Source organism: Megascapheus bottae, chromosome 12 (assembly GCF_031878675.1).
Source record: "Megascapheus bottae isolate mThoBot1 chromosome 12, mThoBot2.hap1, whole genome shotgun sequence".
Taxonomy (NCBI): domain Eukaryota; kingdom Metazoa; phylum Chordata; class Mammalia; order Rodentia; family Geomyidae; genus Megascapheus; species Megascapheus bottae.
In genome coordinates, this window is record NC_143520.1 from 48,724,134 (window position 1) to 48,731,188 (window position 7,055).

The window sequence follows — 7,055 nt, forward strand, 5'->3', positions numbered from 1 at the left end:
GTTTTTTTTCTAGTGTGTGATGAAGTCACTAAAAGCCAGGCCCTGGTAGCGTATGCTTGTAATCCTAGCTACTGACAGGGCAGAGATCTGAGGATCAAAGTTCAAAGCCAGCCTGGACAGGAAAGTCTGAGAGACTCTTACTTCCCAGTTAACAAGCAAAAAGCCAGAAGTGGATCTGTGGTAGTATAGCAGCCTTGAACAAAAAAATCTAAGGGACAGCTCCCAGGTACTAAGTTCAAGCCCCAGTACTGAAGCAAACAAATAAAGCACCCACTCAAATGTAAGTGTTCCAGCTGTTACACAGTCATACCATGCCTACCCAGAGGTGAGCTTGCCAAGCTGGAGGGTGGCCTGGTCCCATCTGCTCTTCCTCAGACTTAGAAACTGGCCTTCCCTCCTGCTGCCAGGCCCTTCCAGGAAGCTTCAGGCCAGACTTTCCTTTGAGCTGACTCCTGAGCTGACCTGTGCTCTTTGCAGCATGTAAGTAAATTCTTTCCTGCAGAGGTCACAGCCCAGGAGGCTTCTCACTAAGACACAGGTGAGTAACCTACGCCTCGGGGTAGGACAGTGAGCAGGCTTGTCCAGGCCATGAAGCTGACCCTTGTCAGTCAGGATTTGAACTCAAGTCTGCCATTCCTGGAGAAGGCCTTACTAGTTTGCATCTGTCTCTTTCTCACACAGTGCTACAACTCTTATCTTCAGCCCTTTCACCTCTGACTTGGTGTTTCTGATCACCCAGCAGCTGCCTGCAGTCACACCAGCTCCATTCACAAGACACTGTGGAAAGCTCTGGTTCTAAGGACACTCCCACCTGCTTCACTGCTCAGGCTTTGGCTTCCTGTTCTAAGCAGAACCTGGTGCCTCCTAAAATCTTGCAGCACTACTACTGAAGGCTAGCTGGCCACAGGGCTTAACCACTTACTCTGAGGGCAGAGTTGGCTTATGATCTCCATGGAAACTTCTCAGCACTGTGGTACCAATGTCCCATCTGAGGACACCGCCTGGAAGGTGGGGAGCGTTTCTCAGCATCACAGTGGCTAGGGCAGGAGAGGCAGAAGCCTCTGGTTTTCAGATCTGACCATGGTCCAGGAGATTGGGGCTAAGCAGAGGCCTAGGGTGGTAGAGGCGATAGAGGGCAGGCAGTGAGGTTCCCTCATTCCCAAGATTGGCTGTCTGGCAGCCACTGAGCCGAGGACTCTGAGTTCCCTCTCTGGGGAAGCCCTGACTGGCCCAGGTCTTGGGTTAGGACTAGTCACAGACGGGTCAGCTAGGACTCAGATTTGAAAAGAAGCCACCATGCCTCTTCACGGGGACTAGCCTGGGGGACATATGGGACGATGGCTCTTCCTAAGACAAATAGAACACGCCCATGGTTGATCTCATGCCAGAGATGCTCACAAGCTGGGTGTGGCTGCAGTGGCAGAGGGTTCAGGAGAAGGCCAGGAAGAAGAAGTGCCAGTCACCGTAAGAGGAAAACCCCAGAGTCTGTGTCTGGTCAGGCCTTGACTCCTTGCTTTGACAGCCAAACCAGGGCCTTCAGAACAGCTTTGCTTTTGCTAGCTTTGTGTGTGTGTGTGTGTGTGTGTGTGTGTGTGTGTGTGTGTGTGTGTGTGTGTGTGTGTTGGTAGTGGGGCTTGAACCCAGGACCTCACACTTTTTCTTTTTCTTTTTTTTTTTTTTGTCAATCCTGGAGATTGAATTCAGGACCTGGGCACTATCCTCAAGCCTCTCTGTGCTCGAGGCTAGGGCTCTACCACTTGAGCCACAGCACCACTTCTGGCTTTTTCTATGTATATGGTACTGAGGAATCAAACCCAGGGCTTCATGCATGTAGGCAAACACTCTACCATTAAGCCATGTTCCCAGCCCTCGTCGCTTGTTTTGCCTATCCCGAGAGGTTTGAGTTCAGGACTTGGGTGTTGTCCCTGAGGTACTTTGGCTCAAGTCTAGTGCTCTACCACTGGCAGTTTTTTCTGTGTATTGGATATGAGTCTTATAGACTTTCCTACCTGGGTTGGCTTCCAACCTTGATCCTCTGATCTCAGCCTCCTGAGAAGCTAGGCGCTTCCACACCTGACTAGAAATGCATACGACTCTGAATGACAAATACAACTTATAAAAAAAGAACTAAGTTGGAGCCAGAGGCCAGTGGCTCATATCTTTAGTCCTTGCTACTCAGGAAGCTGAGATCTGAAAAATCACAGTTCAAAGCCAGCCCTGGCAGAAAAGTCCCCATGAGACCCTCATCTCCAATTAACCACCAAAAAACTGAAAGTGGATTGTGACTCAAAGTGGTAGAGCACTGCACTTGAGCAAAAGAGTCAGGAACAGCAACTACGATCTGAGTTCAAGCTCCACAACTGACAAAACAAAAAAGCAAGTTGAAGGACTTGCATTCCTTGACTTTAGACTTCCTAGAAGGCACGAATCAATACAGTGTGATGTTGGTAAAAATGAACAAGTAAGCCAGGCTCACGCCTGTAATCCTAGCTACTCAGGAAGCTGAGATCTGAGGATGAAGGTTCAAAGCCAGCCCGGGCACAAAAGGACCTGAGGCTTTTTGTGTGTGAGTCATGGGTCTTGAACTTGGCCTAGGCGCTGACCCCGAGCTCTTCAGCTCAAGGCTATCACCCTACCCTTGAACCAAGCCCACTTCCCATTTTCCAGAGGTTAATTGGAGATAAGAGCCTCAGGTTCTTTTGTGTCTGAGCTGGCTTTGAACCTTGATCCTCAGATCTGAGCCACCTAGCAACCCTGAGACTAGAAGAATAACAGAATGAAAAGCCCATCAATAGACACCCATAGATGTGAGTGATTTCTTTATCCTCAAAGCAGCTGACAGAATGACCTGAGCCAGGCCAGCATCTCAGTGTCAAGCGGCCCCTTGGGGTTGGTGGTGATGGGAAATACACTATCAGGATGTGGGGGTCACCATGTGAGGACAGTTTGGAGACACCCATCACTCTACTTTTACCCCTCCACATGTGTGTCCTGGTTGGATTCTGAGTGCACTGTCTGCAGTCTCTGCTGAGTTACAGTGTCCTGGTGAGCAGACATGTCTGTCATACAGTGCTGCTAGGGTCCTCAGACCAGCTCCAGGCTACACAAATGGCTCTGCATGTTGTGGCTTGCCTTTTTTTTTTTTTTTTTTTTTCAATCCTGGGGTTTGAACTCAGGGCTAACACTCTATCACTTGAGCCACAGCACCACTTCCTGCTTTTTCTGTGTATGTGGTACTGAGGAATCAAAGCCAGGGCTTTGTGAATGCTAGGCAGGCACTCTACCACCAGGCCACACTCCCAGCCCACATGGTGGAATTTCTAATGAGTGTTTTCATAAGCAAAAAAAATACAGACTGACTAGCCAAGGTGAGACCCTTTTCGAGGAAAAACAGATTTTTTTTCTTTCTAAGCTCAATCTGATTGAAAATGAATTTGGAGGCCTCAAATCAACATGAATGGAAGACAGAATATATGAATAGGAAGTGATGTCCCCACTCTCAGTCATTCTCATCCGAGCTCTCACTTCCCCCAGAGACATGAACAAAACCAGGCTAGCGCATCCATCGGTCCCTCCAGGGAACAGGGCTAAGAGACTCTAGGGTTGACCTGCTTTTCCAGTTGGAAGAAAACTGTCCTTTAAGTGCTCAGCTGCTGCTGGGTGATCCTGCTTCCCAGGAGGGACAAGCAAGATCAGTCATGGCCCCACAGGGAACACTCTAGCTTGACAGTGACAGAGAGTCAGTCCAGGGTCAAGAGTTTGGCCTAGAGGTAGAGTACTTGCCTAGCATGGATGAAGATCCAGGTTCGATTCCTTGGTACCACTTACATAGAAAAAAGCAGGAAGTGGTTCTGTGGCTCAAGTGGTAGAGCTCTAGCCTTGAGAAAGCCCAAGGATGCTCATGCCCTGAGTTCAAGACCCAAGACGGACAAGGAAGGAAGGAAGGGAGGGAGGAGGGAGGAAGGAAGGAAAAGAAAAGAAAGTCAGTCCAGCTCCCTCCTGAGTAGTCCCAAGCAGCCCGAGTAGGAGTGGAGGTTGAAGATCCCAGGATTTCCTGCTGGGACAGGAGGGTCTCCAGCCACTCCTTTCCCATTCCCAGCCACATGATGCGTCCAAGTCCTGACTCTGCCCTCAATGAGGTCCCTGGCTGTGTCCCACACATACATATATGTTCACCGTGCAGAGTGGCTCTGAATGGCCTTTGCCCATCTCTTCCATGGCCTCAGAACCTTTGTCACTCCTAGCAGCTGCCCTGCTGGGCTGCCAAACCCAGCTTCTTTGCCAGTGGCCTCCTATTTCCCAGTGCCTTTGCTCTCCTGGCAGCACCTTCCTCTTGCTGGGCAACCAACCAGGACCTGTGTAGACACTAGACACATGCATTTCCTCATGATTGGATTCTGAATGGCAAGCACAAAACATCACCCGCTAGGGACAACCTGCTATGACCTGGTCTTTGAGGAGGCCACAGTCTTGCAAAGGAGTCAAACATAGTCATAGAAACACAGGGTGTTAATACAGCAGGATAAAAGCTCTGAGATGGGAGCCAAAAACCCACACCCATGCCCATGAAGGTGGGTGTCAAGGAAAGCTTTCTGGACAGAGAGTACTACTGCTATGACATGGGGTTTTTGTTGTTTTGGTTTGGTTTGGTTTTGCCAGTCCTGGGGCTTGAACTCAGGGCCTGAGCACTTTCCTTGAGCTTTCTGAAGGCTATCGAGCTACCACTCGAGCCACAGCAGCACTTCTGGCTTTTTCTGTCTATGTGGTACCGAGGAATCAAATCCAGGGCTTCGTGCATGCTAGGCAAGCACTTTACCACTAGGCCATGCTCCAGGCCCTGCTATGACCTGAAGGAAAATTATGTTATAGCACGGGGAAGTATTAGGGATTGAACTCAGCTTGGGTACTGTCCATTTGCTTTTAAAATCAAGGCTGGCCCTCTACCACTTGAGCCGCACCTCCTTTTCTAGCTTTTGGCTAGTTAATTGGCGACACGAGACCTTTCTACCCTAGCTGATCTCAAGCCACAATCCTCAGATCTTAGCCTCCTGAGTAGCTGGAGAATTATTGGTGTGAGCTACTGGAGAAGAAATTTACCATGGGCTACAGAGCCTCAGTAGAGGCCCAAACAGAGAGGCTGGCTTGGTTGAACTGCAAGTTCAGCTTGGTCCTTCAAAATCCACAGCTGCTTTCTGAAACTTGCCACCATTTGTAAAGCAGGGAAGCTAATGAGACTCTTGTGGAGAGAAACCTCAGAGGCTTTTTCTCTACCTGCCAACCAAAGCACTGAGAATCACTGGCCCAGAGCTGTGTGTCAGGGTGCCTTTTCTGTTCTGCTGCTTCTGTGGGCCTGTGTTCCTGCTCCAGAGATTGTAGACGGGACCAACAACGCTCTGGGCTGGCACTCCCTTCCCAAGAGCAGATACTGTCCAGAGGATCTCTGTGGTGCTGGGAGCCTGATTACCTATCACCCTGTCAATGCAGGCTCCCAGGAGACTGAAAGGCCAGGGGCTGAAATCCTGCTGCCTGTGGGTTAAGCCTGAAAGTTGGGCCTAGAAAGGCTGGTGAGGGTGTGTGGGTTCTAGATTCAGCTGTTCTTAGTATTGAATTTGAATTGCATTCCCCCCCACTGGATAGGTTCAAGTGCTCACCTCTGGTCATCTTGTTGGAAATGGGGTCTTCGCATTCAGAATCAAGTCTCATGAGGTCCCATACAATTAGGGTGGAGAAAGAAGATGGCAGGTAGACACAGATGTTGACACAGGGGGGAAACCATGTGTGGCAATGGAGGCAGAGCTTGGAGCAAAGCAGCATAGACATGGAGCATCCATGATTATTGGTGCTGGTGAGAAGCTTAGGACAGAGGCACAGACATGAAAAATCCCCCCACTTCCCCTGTGCTTCCGAGCTAATACCTCCCTCTGGTCTCCTAAAATGTATTTTTCATTCTGAGCCTTGATCCCAATTGAGGTGAATTTCAGGGCCTAGTGACATGTCCAGGGATTTGAGCAGGGTTTCCTTCCCAGAAAACAGGTAAAAGGAGACCTAGGGGTGGGAGAATATGTCCTTCGATGTTTTGAACCACCCAGTCACCTTGCCTATGGTATAGTGTTACAGCTGCCACAGCAAGCTGTGTCCCCAGGAAAGTCACCTTTGCCTTGTGCCTCTGTCCTTAGTCCTGTAAGCCAGGGTTTGCATCTGTTTGTGTGTGAACGTATCGCCCACAGAGGCAAGCCAAGAGCCTACACCCAAAACTTCTTCCTTTTCAGTAATTGTCACGTGTTGCAGCAGAGTATGGTTACAAACTTGAGCAAGCATGGCACGGCTGGTACTTGGAGTTGCCATGAGCAAATGCAGGATCTGGCTAGGAGATGAGGAACTTGCAAATCAGCTGCAGGCTGAAGGCGGTCCAGCTGAGGTGGCAGAGCGATGGTATTCCAGCCCCAAGCCTCTCTGTGTCCCAGGCTGTCATTGCTGACCTTGATGATGTGACAGAGAAGTCAGTGACCTGTCTCAAGCCTCACAGCCCAAGTGGGTAGGTGACTGGAGGAGAATCAGCTAGTCTTTCAGAAAACTATTTTCACCCACTCACCTCCAAGGAATTTTGGGGGGGCTGAGAACTGGCCATATACACTGAAGCTTAGGCAAACTTCATGCCATGCCAACACTTGGAAAGCCAAACTTTTTTGTTTTGCTTTGTTTTGGGACTTGAATATAGGGTTTCTTGCTCTTTCTTGACTATTTTGATCCAGATGGCACTCTCCAACTTTAGCCATACCTCCATATTGACTTTTTGCTGATCATCGAGAGATAAGAATTTCTCAAGAGGCTAGGCCTGTGGTTTTGTGGTAGTGTGCTTGCCTAGCATGCATGAAGCTCCAGGTATGATTCCTCAGTACCCACATAAACAGAAACAGCCAGACGTAGCACTGTGGCTCAAGTGATAGAGCTCTAGCCTTGAGCATAGAGAGGCTCAGGGACAGTATCCAAGGCCAGAGTTCAAGCTTCACGACCCTGAAATAAATAGATAAGAAAGAAAGAAAGAAAGAAAGAAA